The 21,724-nt window shown below is 45.2% G+C and overlaps 1 long non-coding RNA gene across 6 annotated transcripts in view; it reads left to right on the plus strand.

The window, feature by feature from the left end:
- Window positions 1–21,724, plus strand: part of LOC128118880 (uncharacterized) — a 67,623-nt gene that overhangs the window by 1,080 nt on the left and 44,819 nt on the right. For 2 of the 6 annotated variants that reach the window (XR_008221374.1, XR_008221371.1), the window contains exon 2: window positions 12,413–12,574. The exons of 2 other annotated variants lie outside the window; for them this stretch is intronic. This is a non-coding gene — a long non-coding RNA (uncharacterized LOC128118880). Of the gene's footprint in view, window positions 1–9,851; window positions 9,949–10,357; window positions 10,404–12,412; window positions 12,575–21,724 lie in introns of all 6 variants that reach the window. 2 more of the 6 variants (XR_008221373.1, XR_008221372.1) reach the window with 2 other exon arrangements.

Genomic DNA, 21,724 nt, shown 5'->3' on the forward strand with positions numbered 1-21,724 from the left:
GGCCAAGATCCCGCCTATCTGTGATTGGCACCTGAAAGCCGCGCCTGGAACTCAGGGGTGGGGTCTGGGGGTTAGAGCCCGGCCTGGTGGTGGTCCACGCCTGGGGCGACTGGGCGTGGCTTCGCGCAGGTGGGTGTGGCCTGGAGCAAATGCAGCTGCGCAGGTTCCGGCTGAGCGGGGATGCTGGAGGCGCAGCTAGGAAAGCTGTTTCTCGTCAGACACGCTCGCGAGTGGGGACCCAGGACCCTGGGCGCGAGTGTTGGCTGGCAGTCGGCCCTGGGGCTGCTCCCGCGGTTGCCTGAGTTCCTCCAATTAGTGTTTATTGGGTGCCTGCGGAGCGCAGCTCCTCATTAAAAACCCGAAAACAAGGGTGCAGCTAGTTACACCGCTATCCTTTAATAGGGATGGCTGCCCGGAGACCGAGCAGGGGAGGATCGAGGGGCCTTGGCGTCTGTAACTATCAAACATGAGTCACGCAAGCAGGCTGGGCACACGGTGAAAGAAATTTTATTTATCGAAAAAAAAATACGCTATGGAAGTCTCTTTCAAGTGGCACAATGCTGTGATTAAAAATAGGGTTTTTTTTTTTTTTTAAATTACACTGAGACATTAAGGAATGGACAGTGGAGCCGGGCAGTGGTGGCGCATGCCTTGAATCCCAGCAATCGGGAGGCAGAGGCAGGTGGATCTCTGTGAGTTCCAGTCCAGCCTGGTCTACAAAGCTAGTCCAGGACAGGCTCCAAAGCTACAGAGAAACCCTGTCTCGAAAAACCAAAAATATTTTCCAGCCTATATATTGTAGCTAGAGTTTTCCTGCCTGGCCCACAGTCAGGACAAATCTCTCTCACCCGCCAGTCCCACAGCCACTTAGACCCAACCAAGTAAACAGAGACTTATATTGGTTGCAAACTGTATGGCCCTGGCAGGCTTCTTGCTAACTGTTCTTACAGCTTAAATTAATCCATTTCCATTAATCTATACCTTGCCACATGGCTCGTGGCTTACTGGCATCTTCACATGCTGTTTGTCATCCTGGCGGCTGGCAGTGTCTCTCTGACTCAGCCTTCCACTTCCTAGCTTTATTCTCCTCCTTGTCCCGCCTACACTTCCTGCCTAGCCAATGGCCAATCAGTGTTTTATTTATTGACTAGTTAGCAACACATTTGCCATACAGAACATCCCACAGCAATATATATTTGTTCCATGTGTATGTTTTTCCTTAAGGAGGCTACATAGTAGAGATTTAAATTACTGTGTAGCGGAGACTGGCCTAGAACGCATCATCCTCCTGCATCAGCCTCCCAGCTGCTGGGATTATAAACATGCCATCAGGCCACATACCTAACATTGCAACATTAAGTAGTAAAAAGCAAGTAATTAGAAAACAGACAATTGACAAAGGGAAATTGTTAACCTATGTTAACACACCACATAGCCATCTCTTCAGACAACAAACACTCCTTGTGAACATGATGAAGGATGTTGGGAAATGTTCCAATCTAGATAGAAAACTGTGATGTTTTGATTCACTGAGCAGTGACTAATGAATGGGAAATATGACACAGAATCTGTCTCAAGTTCATAATCGATGAGGCAAGAATATATTTTAATAGTTATGTTATTACTTAGTTGCTTAGACGAAATGGTAGCCTGGTTTTGCATGCCATCCATCTTAATCTGAGTGCATCCTTTTGGATGCACTTGGGAAAGAGAGTCTCATTTTGCAAAATGACAAGTGTACTTTGTCAGCTTTTGCAAAAAAAGAGAGAGGTATTGCACTTTCCCCTGTCTTCTGGGAGCTGTGAACCTGAGGCAGTTTTTTTTTTTTTTTTAAATATGCATTGGTATTCTACCTGTGTGTATGTCTGTGGTGAGGGTGTCAGATCTTGAAGATATAGACAACTGTGAGCTGCCATGTGGGTGCTGGGAATTGAACCAGTGTCCTCTGGAAAAGCAGTCAGCACTCTTAACTGCTGAGCCATCTCTCCAACCTCCTGACACAGATTCTTAAAGGAACTCCCTTGGGTATAGAATCAGATCTGGATCATATGTCAAACCCATGTTAGTTTGCCTTAAAAAAAATGTTCTTTGCATTTACTTCTTTAGTGTGTGTGTGCAGCATGGCTCATGTGGAAATCAGAGGACAACTTTTGGGAATCTTCCTCTTTCTACCACTTGTGTTTGTGGGATTGAACTCAGGTCATCAGCCTTGGCAGCAAGGTCCTTTACCTGCTAAGCTGTCTCACTGGCCTGAGTTTTGCCTTATTTACCTGGGATTTTATTTTGCATACAGTATCAAGGGCTAGTAAAATAAAGCATAATGTTAGGATTCTTAGAGTACATCTTTCCTCAAGATCACTTTCTAGCTTTTACAATTACTTACACAATAATGAATATTTCTAATGATTCATCTATTTTTGTTTTACGTGCATTGGTGTTTTGCCTGCATGTATGTGTGTATAAGGGTGTTGGATCCTGGAGTTACAGACAGTTTTTGTGATCCACCATGTGGGCGCTGAGAATTGAACCTGGGTCCTCTGAGCAGCCATTGCTCTTATCTGCTGAGCCATCTCTGCAGCCCCATATAGTGCATATTTCTGTAGCTGTGCATAAATAGACTGATGTGCTCACTAATGAATGGGTCCCCAGTGTCTGCTCATGGGATTTGTGGATTGGGTATATCAAGTGTCAGTATTCCAGTTGGTTGGTAACACACAGTTTGCTCAATTTTTGTTTGTTTGTTTTGTTTATTTTAGTCTGTGTAGTCCATGCTGGCCTGGAACTCGCCATCCTCCTACCTAAGCTTCAAGACTTTGGGGATTGTAGGTATGTACCACCATGCCCACTTTTGTTCAGTTATTATAAAAGAAAATACAAACAAAAACACCCTGCTTTTAAAATTGGAACTGTGTTTTTCCAACCAAAGATGGTATCATGAAAGGAGTCACTTAGTGGGGTGAGGCTCAGTCAATGTAGAGTGCTAGGCGGCAGGTGCTGCTGAGCCATCTTTGAGTGGCTGCTATCCACCAGAACCTGTCTCGAGGGAGGAAGGGATAGAGACGAAAGGCAGAAGCCAGATTGTATTCCAGACTAAGTGGACCAAGGTGGAACTTGTAAGAGGTTTTATTGTGCTGCTTAAGAGTGATAGAAGAGGATACAATGCGGGGGCACCCCATGAGACTTGGGGCTTGGCTCTGAGGGCAGGGAACTCTCATCCAACATGAAAGGTGGGAGGCTAACCACAGACAACAAGGAAGGCTGTGGAATCATCCTTGCTACCTCAGCAGTAACCTGTCTGTCACTTCCTTTGTCTCAGCCTCCAGAGCTGCAAGGTAGAACTCAATGTCCCAGATGCCCCTGTCCCTGGAGGTTGTCCGTTGTCACAGTAGGCTTCCTATGCTCCAGGCAGGCATATATTTATCAGTTTTGTTTCCTGACACTCTCAAATGAAATAAATATGAAAACTAGATAAGTTACTATTATTCATTTTTAAAAGATGTATTGTATGTGTGTGTGAATGTTAATGTCATGTGAGTGAAGGTGCCCATGGAGAACAGAAGGTGTCATATCCCCTGGAACTGAAATTAAGGTGGTTGTAAGCCTCAAAGTGTGGATGCTATGAACCAAACTCAGGTTTATTTTAAGAGCAGTATGTGCTTTTAACCACTGAGCCATTCTCCAGCCCCTAATATTACTCATTTTAAACCATCAAAGAAATCTGGTTTTGTTTCATATTGGCTGTCTAGCTCAGAAATAGAGTGTTCACTTAGCTGGCTTGAGGCTATGGCTTTGATACCCAGAAGTACCAAATACCTTTCAGATTTTACCTTACAAGTGTGCTTGAGACTGCACCTCTGCCTTTACAGGCTTTCATTACTTTTTCATTTTGTAAGACAGTTTCATGTGACTAAAGCTGACCTGGGATTTGCTATGCTGCTGAGGATGGCCTTGAACTCTTGACCCTCATTCGACCTCCCAAATCCTGGGATGATGGTTCTATGTGGTGCTGTGGCTGGAACTCAAGAGTTTGTGTATGCTGGGCAAATGTTCTACCAACTGAGCCTTATCCCCAGCCCCATCTTCACAGACTCTTGCTGATTAGGAAACTGCCAGATGCCACCCTGTGCCTCAAAGTGGAGGTGGACTTTGGTCTTCCTGGCTGCCCTTCTCTGTTTTGGAGCATGAACTCTGTGATAACCCCCCACCTCATTACTCTATCCCCAAATCCCAGGACAGACCTCAGCCCATGCTTAATTCCTACTCAGCATTTGCCGAGTGACACAAAATTGAAGACTGAGATTCAATCAGTTGATAGCTTATTTTCAGAAAGAGGGTGGCCAGACATCCTGATTAAAGAGAACGTCAAGATTCTAGAACTTATGGGACATAGTGATTCTTGCCTTTAATCACTTGGAAGGCAGAGGCAGAAGGATTTCTGTGAGTTTGAGGCCAGCCTGGTCTACATAGCTAGTTACAGAAATAAATGGAGAGACCCTGTCTCAAACAAACAAACGAATAAAACACACCAAAAACAACACACACACACACACACACACACACACACACACACACACACACACACACCTAGAATTTACCAGTGTCTTGCTTGTATGTTGTTAAAAAAAGTACTGAGCACAACTCTTAACAAGGGGAGGTGTTCTACTTAGATGCAAAATCATACTCTATTTGTTACCAAACTGATAGGAACAGAATTGTTAGGGACAGAAGGTGAAGGGTACCATATGTAGGAAAATAAGGCCTGGGAGGCTGAGAGTCTGCCTGAGGGCCTAGCAGCATCACCAATGAGGGGTGACCATGCGATGTCATTGGATGGGAACATAGCCTGGGTGCTGGGAGAAGGACATGTAAGGCTCTCCCCATTGCTGAATAAACGAGTCTGTTGTTTGCCTTTTACCTAACTCCTGGTGTCTGTGCTGTTGACTCCGCACCTTCTCACCCCCTCTCCCGAGGGAACCTTTAGGACCCAGCAACATCTGACACCTGAACAGGACTTCTGGCATGGATTTTGAGCTCCCCTGGGAGCTGTAATTTTGGGGTTTTGATTTTTGTCTGTTTTTGCCGTCACTGTTTATGGCATGAGTAGTTACTTTCACTTTCCTGGTGCTGGTTCTAGTCATCTCCTTCCCTTCACTCATGGCGCTGAACCGCCCCCAAAATGGTGTGTTTTGGTGAGAAGACCCCTCAATGTTGTGTGTTTTTGGTCCCTTCAGCAGGTAAGCCTTGGGACCCCCCTTTCTTTCCTTCTTTTGTGTTGTTGGTCACGTTTGTCTGCCAGTCTGGTTAGGAAGGCACATTTTTTCCTCCACATAAGGGCTGACCCCCCAGGAGGCAGAACCAAGGCTCAGCTCCCGAATGCTGTCCCTCGTCTGGAGACACTGTGTGGGCCTATGGCCGTGGCCTAAAAAACCATGGAAGACCCCCACTAAGCATAAAATATAAAGGTCCGACGCAGTTTTCCACCCCTGTTGACTGCCGTCTCTCTGACTGTCGCTCGCCTGCTGTCTTCCTCTACAAGTGGGTGACCTCTCCATCACCTCCACCCCTTCCATGTCTGATCTCTCTATGGCATCTCATGAGGAGGAGGCGGACAGTTCAGGCCCTGAAACCTGCTGAGGAGAGCACGGCCACACTTAAAATCACATGTGCTGCTTTCCCGTCAGCCCCACTCCTGCCATGGGAGGCTACACCTCCCTCTCAGTACCCCAGGAGTGAAGTGCCTCAGTGTCCACCTGCCCCTGAAGGTGGAAATTCTCTCATGCTGAGGTGTGTCCACCAGCCACCACAGAACCACCCACCCCCCAGGTCTCAAAGGCTGGCAGAGGCCTTTCCAAAAATGCTGCTAGCCAGCCCTAGATTCCCATCCCCATACCTGAACTCTTCCCTTATCCAAAAGGCGACTAATGAGTCAGGCCTGGTTCCACCTTTGAACAGGTCCTCACTCAGTGGGCATTGCAACTACAGACGTACTTTGATTGGTATAGTCTGCTCAAAGCTGTGCTGGAGCAGCTGCCTTTCTTAGCTGGAAATTGGCTTACAGTGATCAAGCAGAAGCTCAAGCATAAACGAACCTCTTAATTAACATTCCAGTGACCCCTGACATGCTCACTAGATGAGATAACTTTGTCCATCCCATCCATCAAGCATAGATTGACTATCAAGCCTACTATCAAAAGGTTTCTGAGCTGGCCTCCAAGGCTCTTAAGGCATGCACCCCGAGGGACCCTTCAGCTTACTTCCACAATCTTACTCAACAGCCAGGGGAACCTTCTACTGATTTTCTCGCACCTGTCAATGAGGCAGTGGAGTTGAGAATAGACCCAGGCCCCACTAGGGAAATGTTAATCAAACACTTGGTTTGGGAACGGCTTAATGCCCCTACTCACAATGTGGTTGCAGTGGTCCGAAACGAGGACATTCACAAGTGGGTACTGGCTACAAGAGATCTTGACTCCAGTAACTGTCCCATCACTGCCCTCACTGTTCCCTGGATGCCCTCCTTTCGGACAGGCAGCCTGCCAACAACACACCCAAGGGCCCACAAGTAGACAAATCTTGCTGGGGATGCAGCAGACCTGCAGGATGACTGCGCCTAGGCAAAACCTAGGACCCAATGCCCCAGATGCAATAAGGGATTTCACTGGGCAAAGGATTGAAGATCACAACCTGCCAAAGCAGCAGCCCCTTTAAACTCTAGTTGGGGCACTCCTCAGCCCTGCTAGTAAAAGGAGGCTCTGGTAATAAAAAAATCTATTGGACACTGCCCATTTTTCCACACTCCCCAATGCTGACTGTCTATTTTGATGGACAAGCTGTTAAAGGCTTGGTGGACATGGGTGTAGACATCACCATATTAACAGAAATAGAGGCGCTCCGCTTCCCCCATTGGAAATTTAGACCTGGCCCTCCCATCAGTGGAGTAGGAGGCCAACAAGATTCAAAAAGTACCACCCATCTGGTCCATTGGAAAGACCTTGATGGCAACAAGGGAGCCATTCACACCCCGGAGCCATATCCTGGAGGATATGGGTGCTGTCCTAACTACTGATGATAGAGCTTTCTTTGATGACCTTCAGGCCCATGAAAAGACAGGTCTGACAAATCACAATCCTATACATGAGTTGTACCCTCAATTCTAAGGGCCACTGTCCCTCAGAAATCCACCACAATTGAGCCTCCTATCCCTAATCCATTGACATGGCTCTCAGATCAAGATGTGTGGGTGGAACAGTGGCGTATGATTGAATCCAAGTTGTCAATCCTAAAGGAATTAGTTGCAGAACAACTAAAGATGAGGCACATAGAACCAACTACAGGTAAACATAATCCCCCCATACTTGTTATCCCCAAGAGTTCAGGACACGACTGCCTTCTACAGGATCTTTGGGCAGTTAATGATCAAATTGAAAAAAAAATGGGGTCTACACAGCTAGGCCTCCCCTACCCTAGCGCTATTCCTCCCATCTTACTATATATTAGTTTTAGATATTAAGGATTGCTTTTTTTTTTTTTTCCAAATTCCCCAGGTACCACAGGAGCAAGACCACTTTGCCTTTACAGTATGGGAACCTAATATGCATAAACCAGCTAAGAGATATCAATGGACTATTTTACCCCAAGGAATGAAGAATAGCCCCCACGATCTGCCAGTTATATGTTTCTTAGGCCTTGGTAAATATTCCCAAGGATGTCCTCTTAATCCATTACATGGATGATCTCCTTCTGGCACATCTGGATGCAGTCTGTCTACAAAGGACTGCTGGAAGAGAGTTAAAAGATCTCTCGTCATTACATCAGATGATGAAGTTCAAATTGTACGCCCGTTTGCCTTTTTAGGCTTTTCCATTGCTAAGCAGGTCTGCCTCCTTTCCTTTAAATTGGAAATGAAGGACTTGTACTCACTCTCAAAATTACAACAATTATGTGGCATGGTTTTGACTTAAACCCTTTCTGCCCATCCCTAATCAAGAGATAAGATACCTCTTTTCATTGTTGGAGGGCCCCACCTGCCTGTCCATCAAGGTTAGGCTTGCTCATGAGGACAGAGATCTACAAAAGGTTTTGGCCAGTCTAGCTTCCTCTAGCCTGCAACACCACGACCCTCAAAAGCCCTTGTTGGCAATGATCCTCTGGACACCCAGGGGGTTTGGGGGAGTGTTATGGCAATTTGGGCCCCTTCTACGGATACATCAGGCACATTCTGATCTGCTCAAAATCACCTCTAAGTTTGATTAATCCTTCCAACTTGGCCTTAAGGCACAAATGCTGGGAAGGAGAACATATGGACAAGAGCCAAACAAGCTTGTCTTCCCCTTTTCTATAAAGAATACCCAGTCCCTCTAGGAGGATTCTATCTCATTTCAGGAAATGGATGCAGGATTCACAGGAACTATTGACAATCGTTTGCTAAAAAGCAAGATCTTAGCAGAGCTCCCCCCCCCCCACTTCCAATAAAGATACAGCCCCATGCAGTCCCCTATTCCACTGCCAACCCTCACGCCACCCTGGCCTTTTTAGATTCCACTAAAAACAGATATGGTGTTCTTATCCAGCGTCCTGGCTCCAAAGATGTTACACATGTTATCCCTAACCCTGGTTCTGTTCAATTGGGTGAGCCATTGGCCCTCCTCAAGGTTCTAGTGGAGTGCCAGACTGAGCCCATTAATATTTTTTTCTGACAGCCAGTGTGCTGTACAGGCAGTTCATGTGATGGCCTTTTCTCGAGTCAAAGACTCACTGACTCCCATTGCCAGCACTATGCTGCTCATACAAGATGTCCCAAATCAGAGGACTGAGCCCTGGTACCTGTCACATATTAGATCTCACTCCAAATTACCCAGAATATTGGCTCGAGGAAATGAGGTCACAGACACTATCATATTAACAGCCAGTATGGATCTCCTAGAGCAAGCCAGGGCTCTTCACCAGCAATTCCATCTATCTCCATAGAATTTGCATAGACTTCTTCCAGAATTACCATTTCCCTATGTAAACATTTGTCCTGGGCATGTGCCACTTGCACCCCTCTTGCCCCCTTAGGACTGCTTCAACATGCAGTGGTTATTCCCCAGGGCTTGTTGCCTAATGACATCTGGCAGATGAATGTCATGCAGTATGTCCCCTTTAGCAATCTTAAATATGTTCATGTGATAATAGATACCTGTTCTTCCTTTGTTTATGCCCTTGCCCTTTCTGAGGAGAAGGCCATCAATGCTATCAAGGCCCTTAAGTTGGCCATGGTAGTTATGGGGGTACCTTGGGCACTTAAGACTGACAATGGCCCTACCTATTCCTCTCAACAATTCAATGACTTTCTGTGGTCCTGGAAGATTTCCCATACCACTGACATCCTCTACAATCCACAGGGACAAGCCATTATGGAGAAGACCAACAGAGCACTCTCTCTCTCTCTCTCTCTAGTTTTTTTGAGACAGGGTTTCTCTGTGGAGTTTTGGTGCCTGTCCTGGATGTCACTCTGTAGACCAGGCTGGCCTCAAACTTACAGAGATCCGCCTGTTTCTGCCTCCTGAGTGCTGAGATTAAAGGTGTGTGCCACCACTGCTCAGCCCAACAGAGCTCTTAAGAAGCTGTTGGTTAGGACTATCTTGCCAGAGGCTAGGAGAGATCCTCATCTGACCTTAACAGAGGTCCTTTTTCATGTGAACTTTCTGTTTTAATGACAAGGGGCTCAGCCCAGCCTACAAGTACTGGGTGTCTCTGCCAAGGAACATGTCCCTGCCCCTGGTGAGATGGAGAGATCCTATCTCCCGCCAATGGCAGCTTCCAGTTCCCCTGCTGACCCGTGGGCGAGGATATGCTTGTATTTTCCTCAGACTGCCACCATGCCAATATGGGTCCCGGTAAGAGATGTGTGCCCGGCCATGGATCAGCCTGCTTCTATCAAGGAGGGAATAACCCAGGATGGGTAACGTATGTACTCCCCTTTCTTGGTCTTATTGCCCCTCTAGACAAATTGATTTATTAGAGGAAGAAATTGGCACTTTAAATACCTTGATGAGACTCAATTGCGACCCTCAATTTTCCTCATTTTGTATGATGCCTTTTGAGGTGAAGAATGTTAGTTTAGCATACCAGGAGCTGGCTAAATATATTAAGGGCCCATGGTCAACTAAGTTTCTATATTATTCATTACAGCTAATACACGAACTTTTCCAATTAAATCAGACAAGGGAAGAGATTATGGCCCTTGACTCTTCATTTTTTTTAAAAGGTTTGGCATAATATAAAAAGGCTATTTGATCCTTCCTGGATGCTCACATATGCCTTAATTGGTGGGGTGGTATTGTTAATCCTTATTCTCTTTAAATGTCTCCTGCAGCATATTCCACAGCAGCCAGCAGCAACTAAGGCGACTGACTCTTCAGGTATTAATGGCTCATAGGCATCCTTCTGGCAGTCATCCGCAGGAGGTTATGCATGCCTGGTTGTCTGAAATTCAAAAGGCTACCGCCTAGTCCTCCCACCCTGGTAACTCTCCAGGAATGGATGCTTTTTGAGGGCTGATAGTCAGTGACAGGTAAAAGCGTGTTTGGCAGGCCAACCTAAGACAGGCAGGCACAGTCTAGTTGATGAGCCATCCTGAGGCAGGATCAACAAGGCCTGAGCAAAGAAATCTGGCTCCCGCTAAGTGCCCAAGTAACAAATAAAAAAGGGTGGATATATAGGAAGATACGTAAGCCAGGAGATGATCCAACCTGGAGGCTGCCTGAGGGCCTAGCAACAGGTGCTGTCAGAGGTTCTGATAGTACCTAGTCAATGATGGGCGGCCATGCAATGTCACTGGCAATGTCACTGGATCAGGACGCATCCTGGGTGTTGGGAGGAGGGGTATATATATAAGGCTCTCCCCATTGTTTGCCTTTTACCTGACTTTTGGTGTCTGTGCCGTTGACTCCATGCCTTCTCACCCCCTTCCCAGAGAGAGCTGTTAGGATCCAGCAACAACCATGTGAAGTCAGTTGTCAATTGCCAGGCAGCAATTCATGGCAGGCTTGTGTGGTAGAACATGCCGTTCTGTGAGGCAGAAATTGAGAGGAAGGTCTCTCTCATATCACAGTTTCCTTTGAAAAATCTCTTCCACCCTGTTACCTGGGGTCCTTTCTACTAGGTCCTCCTACCCCTGTAGCAGTTCCACTTTGGGGATCTATCCTTGAACTCAGAGGCACTTCAAACCATACCATCACTATGTGGAGGCAAGCTTCGGAGATAGCTGTAGGCACAGCAGGTACTGTTACCTAGGAAAAGAGTACCTCATCCTGGGAAACAGCTCCTGGGGTAAGACGATGCTCAGGTAGATTTCAGTTTCCCAGCCACATAGTCACTTAAAATGTTTTCAACTGATTTGCTTATGTCACCATAGAGAAAGTCCCACGGCAATCACTGCTGTTATTGAAAGGTGCTTCAGTGCCTGCGGAGGGTGCTGGCTTTCCCTGCCTTCTGAAGGGCAGGCTAGGAAGTCTCCTTACTACCCAGGGCATGTCAGCCCAGGCAGAGGCTATTGCGTAGCCCCTAGCTAGCAGGCCCTTGTACCTGATGCCACTGAAGTGATCTGTCACTTTCTCAGCTTAACTGAAACTATCACATTTACTCTAAAAGAACACCCAAGGGAAGCTGGTGTAATTTCAGTACTTGGGACAGGACTTCAAGGCCATCCTCTGGTCAGTAGTTCACGGCTAGCCTGAGCTACATGAGACCCTGTATTTAAAAGAAAAAAGATGCACAAACAACATTTGATTTGCTAGGACTCTTGATTACAAAGAAGACCGTCTTAGCTACCTTGACAAGAACTGAGTCAATATGACTCCTAACCTGCACAGAGTGTAGACACCAAGCCAGTGAATGCTTGTATCCCAGTATGGTCTCTAGAGGGAAGACACCATAGAACCTTGCACTACTCTTCCTGGTTATTTTAAACTTGAAAGCAATCTCTTTAAGCAATCATAGGGCGTCTCGGGAGGCCCCCGAAATGGAACAGAGGCAGAAGAAAACAACAGCTCCAGGGGCAGGTGCCCAGGGGCTTTCCACCGCGGGGCTAATTTCTCTGTTGTCAGCCTTTCCCTCTCTGTTGGGAGGGTAGAGTGTGCTGAAGTCTGCTTTGCTGGAGAAAGTTCCTCAGCTTCTCTAGTTTAATTTCCTTACTCATTGAAGACAATAGTTACTCTGTCCAGGAACAAGGGTCATTGTCAAGGTCTAATGAGACTGGCTCTGAGAAGGGTTGGTATATAGTGCCCTTGCTGAGTGACAGTTGGCTGCAGTTCATAGACATCTCAGTCACTGGTGGTTCTGATGCTGCCTCTTCCTCTTCGATGTTATTTCTTTCTTTCCTTGAAGGCTCAGTATAAAAGTAGAGGTCTCTGGGGCTTTCTGTTTTCAGTTTGCTCCTGAGTATGTCCCTGGCGCCTCTCGGTACCTCTTCTCTGTTCCTTGGCCTGGTGACCCTGGGAGATCACCTCTGCTGAACATCTCCATAGCTGTGGATGTCTCTGGGATGTCACCTCTGCTGGGGATCTTGCTCCTCTGGCCCTTCGTCCAGGATGTAAGACAGCCCTGTCCTGTGTGGTTTTTGTTGTTGGTTTTGTTTGTTTGTTTTGTCAACTGGACACAACCTAGAGTTATTAGGGAAGCGGAACCTCACTTGAGAAATACCTCCAAGAAATTGTCTGTATACAAGTCTGTGGGGCATTCATCTTCTTGACTAATGATTAATGTGGGTGGGTCTAGCCTCCAGGGGACAGAGCCACCTGTGAGCAGGTGGTTCTGAGTTTTATAAGAAAACAGGCCTAAGCAAGTCATGGGGAGCAAGCCAGTAAGCAACATTTCTCCATGGCCTCTGCTGTATTTCCTGCCTCCATGCTTCTGCGTTGAGTTCCTACCCTGACTTCCCTCAGTGATCGAGTGTGACCTCCCGAGTTGTAAGCTGAAGTAAACCCTTTCCTCCCCAAGTTGCTTCTGGTCATGGTGTTCCACACAGCAACGGCTCTAAGACAAGCCCTTTCTTCTTAGTTTGTTTCAATGCGGCAGAGAGCAGCCTGTAACCTTGCTCAGTGCCTTCCACAGACAGGGTTTGAGTTTACTAGCCAGGGACGTGCAACTCTACAGAAACTAGAATCACTAGAAACGGTGTTGTTTGACCCAGACACCCAAGACTGTTGCTGGTGTCTTTTGGTTGGCCACCCTTCACTCCTCCAACTTTTCTCCCAGCATGCATCCCTGGGGCAGTGAGAGAGAACACAGGCAAAAGGAGGGTTCCACTGCATGCCCTGCTCAAATGTCTGCTAACTGTGGCGTGAATGAATTTGTGAATAGAGCAGCACCTGGTCACCATTTGAAGGGACCGGTGTCGGGGAGTGAGTCAGCACTTTGCTTGTGTGAGTGAGCCACCATCAGTTGCTGGGAGTAACAACACACTGGACTTGGTGAACTGAGCAGGACACAGTTGAAGTCACACTGGACGTGGGACATTGTGAACTGAGGGTTTTCAGAAAAGACAGCACTTGTGCTACCATTGGGCTACCTCATGGGGCTGGTTGACTGATTAGGACTTCAGTGGCTGTGGGAAGCTGGAATGTTGCGGGGGTAAGACCCACCTCTGCGAGCATTGGCTTAACATCCTTGTAACAACAATCAGCTAAAATTCTTTTTAACTGTGCCAATAGGTCTCCAGCTTCCCCAACCTACGGGATGAGAATGTCATTGGATAGCGCTTGAGGCCTGTAGCAGAGACTGGACCGATTTTGCCCCTCCTACCTGATGTTTTCCTTCAGTATATTAGAAAATTGACTGTCACATTGTTCTGTTACTATAAAACTTAATGAAACTTCTACCACATTGAAACATAGTGTTTAGTGTACCTTGAATCTGAGTTCCTGGACCGTGGTTACTCATAACTGGCTCTGGAATAAAATGATCTCTTATGCCCTTTGAGGTCAGAACTCTCTTTTCTATATTGACAACACACTGAACATAATTGGGCCTGTGAGACCAGACCAGAGACACACAGACACATATAAAGAAAGACACACAGACACATAGAGAGACACAAACATATAAAGAGAGGAGACACACAGACATATATAAAGAGAGGAGACATACAGACACATATAAAGAGAGATACACAGATACATATAAAGAGACACACAGACACATAAAGAGAGACACACAGACACATATAAAGAGTGACACACAGACACATATAAAGAGAGACACACAAACACAGACACATAAAGACAGACACATATAAAGAGACATACAGTCACATATAGAGACACAGACAAATATAAAGAGACACACAGCATGCTCAGGTGTTACTTTTTTCAGAGTCTACTCTGGGGGACTCATCACAGTCTCTGCCCAGGAGATCTCCAGGAAACAAATTCCTCATTGATCCTAGGCACAGCTCAGTTGAATTCCCCTGTGCTGCCACTTGGCAGCCGTCCAGACATCTCTGTAATTGGCTTGTTAAACTAATACCCAGCCAGCAGCAGTGACATGATGCATTGTCTTTCCTCATTTCAGCCTTCTCTACCTCATAAGTGCAACTGTGTTGCACTTACAATAGTTTGAAGGTTATAGACACCGCTGGTTAAGATTGGTGTGCAGAAGCCTGCAAGATGGCTCAGCAGGCAAAGGCACACGTCACAGAGCCCAAGAACCCACGTGGTAGAAGGAGGCTGCTCAAGCATGTGCACACACAATAAATGTGATTTTTGTAGCTTGGGGATCTTGACATTCAGTAATTCTGACAGCTTTAGGGGGAGAAGCTGCTGCTGTGGGTCACAAGCTTGAGAGCTCAGCTTTGGAGTTGAGTCTGGCTACAGAGGTGAACAGGGAGGACCAGGTCCGGATGGGCAAACCGCAGGACAGCAGAAGGCAGGTCATTGGGTCACATCGATAGCATGGATTGATCTGAGTTAGGCCCCAGGGACAGTTGTGGGTTCTTTGCCTGTTTACACACACACACACACACACACACACAGCACACACACACACACACCTTGGTATCAGATGACAGTTAAGGAATCGTACTGTGCCGCCCAACCAGTGGTGGGTGTCTCCCTCTTTTTTTTTTTTTTTTTTTTTTTTCGGTTTTTTCGAGACAGGGTTTCTCTGTGTAGCTTTGCACCTTTCCTGGGACTCACTTGGTAGCCCAGGCCGGCCTCGAACTCACAGAGATCCGCCTGGCTCTGCCTCCCGAGTGCTGGGATTAAAGGGCGTGCGCCACCACCCAGCCCAGGCAGGGTGTCTCCCTCTTTATAGAGAACGTGTAAGGGAGTTATACCCTTTCCTTGACCTGGTCTGGTATGTCCAGTACATTCTTTGGCCTGGTTTTCCCCTGTTATGATTTTAATATACCCATGTACCTATAAATTATCAGTGTGAATTATGACTGCCAGGGCACTTTCTTACTCTAAGGAATAAGTCATTTATTGTTATGTTTGAGACAGGGTCTCACTAAGTAGTCCTGGCTGTCCTGGAACTCAATGCATAGACCAAGGTGGGCCTTAAATTCACAGAAAGCCTCCTTCCTCTGCCTCCCAAGTGCTGGGAATAAAGGTCTGCACCACTGTAGGCCAGGTTTAGGAATAAGTCATTTGTCAATATGCACTGTATGGATGGTGCTGAGACAGAAGGTGGTGTTTGTGTCCATCCAGGTTCACAGTCATCCTCCATCCTCATAATGGAGTCAAAAGATGCTTATAAAATAGAGTCTCAGGGTAAGTTATTGCCTGAAAGAAAAAAAAGAACACTGTTTTTTATACCGTGGAGTAACTTAGAGCAGACCTGATCTCAACACTTGTTTACAACTATGTAAAGTGACTTTGATAAAGATTGAGAAGAAAACAGCAACCCCAAGCCTGATGGCATATGCCTGAAAAGCCAGCTCTCTGGAGCCTGAGCTAGGAGGATCCTGAAGTTGAGGCCAGTCTGGGCTACAAAGCAAGATTTTATATGTGTGTGTGTGTATAGATATATATATATATATATATAAGAGAGAGAGAAGAAGGAGGAGGAGGAGGAGAAGGGAGGAAAAAGAGGAGCGAGGAGGAAAGAAAAAAATTGAAGACAAGACCAGTGTTTGTAGCAGTAACAAGAACCACAAACAAACAAATCCGGAAACTGAGAACATCCTCTTGGCATTAGACCATCAAAGATTGCTTAGCTGGAGCTACAAACAAAATCATTTTATGTATGTATGTATGTATGTATGTATGTATGTATTTATTTATTTATTTATTTTATCATTTTTAAAAAAAGAAAAAGGTAGGGGCTGGAGAGATGGCTCAGAGGTTAAGAGAACTGGCTGTTCTTCCAGAGGTCCTGAGTTCAATTCCCAGCAACCACATGGTGGCTCACAACCATCTGTAATGAGATCTGGCGCCCTCTTCTGGCCTGCAGGGATACATGCAAACAGAACACTGGTATACACAATAAATAAATAAATCTTAAAAAAAAAAAGAAAAAAAGGAAAAGGTATCCTATCATCATCACCCCCAACTCCAGCAGGCACTTCCTGCAGACACACAGGCATCTCCAGCCTGGGAAGCAGGTAGGCTAACTGCACGCACTTCCTGCAGACACACAGGCATCTCCAGCCTGGGAAGCAGGTAGGCCTAACTGCAGCACTTCCTGCAGACACACAGGCATCTCCAGCCTGGGAAGCAGGTAGGCTAACTGCAGCACTTCCTGCAGACACACAGGCATCTCCAGCCTGGGAAGCAGGTAGGCTAACTGCAGATCTTCACCTCTCCCTCCATTCTCCCAAGTCCAGTGCCCCAGTCTCCTCCCCAGCTCTGCAACAGAATGCTTGCTGCAGTGTTCTCCCTCCCTGTCCCGTCACTGGATCCCACAGTACTTCTCCTGAATACCTTCCCTCCCTCTACTCTTTCCATTATCCTACCTCCATCTGCAGGAGGCACTCCCTGGGAAACCCACAGGCCCCTCCTGCCAGGGAAGCAAGTATGATGATGACTGCAGATCTTCACCTCTCAATCCAGTCTTCCAAGTCCAGTCCCTCAGTCTCATCCTAAGCTTCTGCAACAGAACAACTGCTGCAGCCTCCCTTCCCTTCACCCCCTCACCAGTGGATCCCACAGATCTTCCCTTCCTAACTCCCCCATGTGTTAGTTTATGCCAGCACTCAGCTCCAGCAGACACTCCCTAGGAACCCACAGACTACCCCTGCCATGGAAGCAGGTAGGCTAACTGCAGGTTATTTCCTATCTCTCCATTGCTCCAAGTCTAGCCCCCTAGCGTCATCCCCAGTTTTGTAGCAGACCTCTGCTGTGGCCTTTCCTCACTTGCTGGCCTCATTCCCAGGAGACTAAGCAGATCCTGGTGGAACACTCAGATCTCCTCCCCTTTGGCAAGCCTCCCCACTCCTCCCTCACGCCCTCCAGCTCATCTCTATTCCTAAGTCTCAGATCCCAGTGCCCAGAAACACATTTTACCTGGAATCCCCAGTGCCCATACTTGTCAGGACCCCTGGAAGATTTCCCTACAGCCAACATACAGCCCCCCACACTCTTCTAAGAACCAGAGAGGAACAGAACCATAAAACAGTCACCCAACAAAGATAAGACCATACATCAGCACCTAGAATTACAATTTTCCCAATTCTACATGCCTAGATTCCTGTGTAAAAACCCCAAATAACCAGTATGTCTCCACCAGAACCCAGCAACCCTACCACAGCAGCGCCCTAAGTGTTGCAGCATAGCTGAAGCACAAATGAAAGACCTTAAAACAGTCTTTATGAATATGATAGACATTATGATAGAATACAATAGGAAGAATATGACAGAAATTCTTGTTTCATAAGAAGTTTGTGAAAACACAAGTGAACAGTGGAAAGAAATGAATAACACCATTCAAGACCTGAAAGTGGAAATAGAATCAATAAAGAAATCCAAACTGAGGGAAATCTGGAAATGAAAAATTTAGGAACTCAAACAGGAACCACAGAGGCAAGCTTCACCGACAGAATACAAGGGATGGAAGACAGCATCTCAGACAGTGAAGACATGATAGAAGAAATGGATACCTAGGTCAAAGAAAATGTTAAATCTCAAAAGCTTGTGGCACAGAATATCCAGGAAATCTGGGGACAGTATGAAAAGACCACATCTAAGAATAATAGAAATAGAAGAACGAGAATACCAGCTCAAAAGGCACAGAAAATATATTCAACAAAATCATAGAAGAAAATTTCCTTATAACCTAAAGAAGGAGGATTAAAGAATATTAAAAGCTGCAAGAGGAAAAAACCAAGTAATATATAAAGGCCCAGCCTATTAGAATTACACCTGACTTCTCAAAAGAGAGTCTAAAAGCCAGAAGGGCCTGGACCAGATGTCTGCAGACTCCTAAGAGACCAGAGATGCCAGCTGAGACTACTATACCAAGCAAAACTTTCCATCACCATACATGGGAAAAATAAAAACATTCCACAATAAAACTAAATTTAAGCAGTATCTATCTACAACTCTGGCTCTATAGAAGATACTAGAAGGTGAACTCCAACCTAAAGAGGTTAACTACATCCTAGAAAACACAGGGAACAAATCATACCAGATGAGCAAAATCAAATGGGATACATACCACCACTATCACCACCACCACCGTCTTAGGATTTCTATTGCCATAACCACTGCAACTCCTATAAAGGAAAACATATAATTGGGGCTGGCTTACAGTTTCAAAGGTTTAGTCCATTATCATCATGGAAAGAAGCATGGTGACATGCTGGCAGATATGGTGCTGGAGAAGAAGCTGAGAGTTCTACATCTTGAACCAGAGGCAGCAGAAGGAGAATCTGTGACACACTAGGCCTGGCTTTAGCATGTAAGACCTCAAAGCCCACCTCCACAGTGACACACTTCCTCCGACACCCACTCCTACTCCAACAAGGCCAGCACTCCTAATAGTGCCACTCCCGATGGGCCCAAGCACTCAAACACATGAGTCTATGGGGGCCATTCGTATTCAGACCACCACCACCAATAGCAACAACGTAATAACAGGAATCAAATCGTTGGTCATTGATACCTCTCAACATCAATGGTCTCATTTCTCCAATAAAGACAGACTAACAGAATGGAGGCAAAAATAGGATCCATCCTTCTGCTAAATCCAAGAAACACCTTAACATCAAGGATAGACATCACCTCAAAGTAAATTGTGGAAAAAGATACTCCAAGCAAATGGACCTAAGAAAACAAGCTGGTGTTGCCATTTTAATACCTGACAAAATAGACTTCAAAACAAAACTCATCAGAAGATACAAGGAAGGACACTGCATACTCAAAGAAAAAAATCTGCCAAGACTATGGTTTAATTCTTAACATCTATGCCCCAAACACAGGAAACACCACTACAGCTTAAATTATATACTGACCCTCATTCACTGATAGTGGGAGTTTTCACTACCTCACTCTTGCCAATAGATAGGTCATCCTGACAACGATGAAACAGAAATGTGGGAACTAACTGAAGTTGTAACATTTCAGCCAAACACAGAAGAATATACCTTCTCAGCTCCTCATGAAATTTTCTCCAAAATTGGTCATATACTTATACACAAGCCAGTCTCAATGTATACAAGAAAACTGAAATAACACCCTGCATCCTATCTGACCACCATGGATTAAATCTTCATATCAACAACAACTGAAACAATAGAAAGCATAAAAAACTTGTGGAAACTGAGCAACTCTCTACTTAATGAAAAATGGGTCGACAGAAATTAAGAAAGAAATCAAAAACTTTCTAAAATCGAGTGAAAATGAATACACAACATACTCAAACTTATGGGACACAATGAAGGCAAGTCTAAGAGGCAAACTCATAGTATTAAGGGTCTACATAAAAAAATTGGAGAGATCTTATACTAGTAATTTAACAGGCATACCTGAATTATCTACAACAAAATGAAGAAATAACAACCGAAAGGAGTAGACAACAAGAAATAATCCAACTCAGGCTGGAATCAAAACAGAAACAACAACAACAAAACAATAAAAAGGATCAGTGAAACAAGAGTTTATCCCTTTTTTTCCCCCCAAGACAGGGTTTCTCTGTGTAGCTTTGCACCTTTCCTGGATCTTGCTCTGTAGACCAGGCTGGTCTCGAACTCACAAAGATCCGCCTGCCTCTGCCTCCCAAGTCTGGGATTAAAGGCGTGCGCCATCACTGCCCGGCAAGTTTATTCTTTTTTAAAATTAATAAGATTGACAAAGCCTAAAAGACAGATAGAGACTATCCAAATTAACAAAATTAGAAAGGAAAAGGGGAACATAAGAACAGATACCAGAGGAAATCCAGAGAATCATAAGGACAAACTTTAAAAACCTGTACTCCACCAAAATGGAAAATCTAAAAGCAATGGATAATTTTCTTGATACATACCACTTACTAAAGTTAAATCAAGATCAGACAAGCAATTTAAACAGACCTGTAGCTGCTAGTGAAATAGAAGCAGTCATTAAAAGATTGTCAAGCAAAGCAAGTCGAGGGCCAGATGGTTTAGTGCAGAATTCTACCAGACTTTCAGCAAAACAGCATGGTATAGGTACAAAACCAGACGTGTTTATCCAATGAATTGAGTTGAAGACCCAGATTGAAGTCCACATACCTATGGATACCTGTGTTTTGATAAAGAGGCCAGAAATTCACACTGGAAAAAAAAAAAAAACCCAGCATCTTCAACAAATGTTGCTGGCCAACTTGATGTCTACATGAAGAATCCAAATAGATCCGTACTTATTACCCTGCACAAAACTCAACTCCAAATGGATCAAAGACCTCAGCATAAAACCAGATACACTGATTCTGATAGATGAGAAAGTGGAGCATAGCCTTGGACTCATCGGCACAGGAAAAGACTTTCTGAACAGAACACTGTTAGCACATGTACTAAGATCAACAATTAATAAATAGGACCTCATGAAACCAAAAAATCTGCACAGCAAAGGACACCATCATTCAGGCAAATTGACAGTGCACAGAATGGAAAAAAGATTTTTACCAACTACACATCTTATAGAGGGCTATTATCCCAAAATATATAAAGAACTGGAGAATTAGATATCAAGAAACTAATAACCCCATTGAAAAATGGGGTACAGATCTAAACAGAATTCTCAAGAAGAAATTCAGATTGCTGAGAGACACTTAAAAATGTTCAACATCCTCATACACCACAAAAATGCAAATCAAAACTACTTTGAGATTTCATCTTATACTTGTCAAAATGTCCAAGATCAATAACACAAGTGACAGCTCATGCTGGTGAAGATGTGGAGTAAGGAGAACACTCATACATTGCTGATGGGAATTCAAAACTTGTACAGCCACTATGGAAATCAGTGTGGTGGTTTCCTCAGGAAGGTGGGAATTACCCATCTCAATGTCCAGCCAGCTATACCACTCTTGGGCATACATTCAAAGGACGCTTCATCATACCACAAACAAACACACTTGCTCAACCATGTTCATTTCTACTGTATTCATAATAGCCAGAAGCTGGAAACAACCTAGATGTTCTTCAACAGAAGAATGGGTAAAGAAAGTTTGACACATTTACACAATGGAGTATTAGCTGTTAAAAAAAATGACATCATGCAATTGTAGACAAATGGGTGGGACTAGGAGAAAAATCATCCTGAGCGAGGTAACCCAGACCCTAAAA

Source organism: Peromyscus californicus, unplaced genomic scaffold (assembly GCF_007827085.1).
Source record: "Peromyscus californicus insignis strain IS unplaced genomic scaffold, ASM782708v3 Scaffold_23__1_contigs__length_62951481, whole genome shotgun sequence".
Taxonomy (NCBI): domain Eukaryota; kingdom Metazoa; phylum Chordata; class Mammalia; order Rodentia; family Cricetidae; genus Peromyscus; species Peromyscus californicus.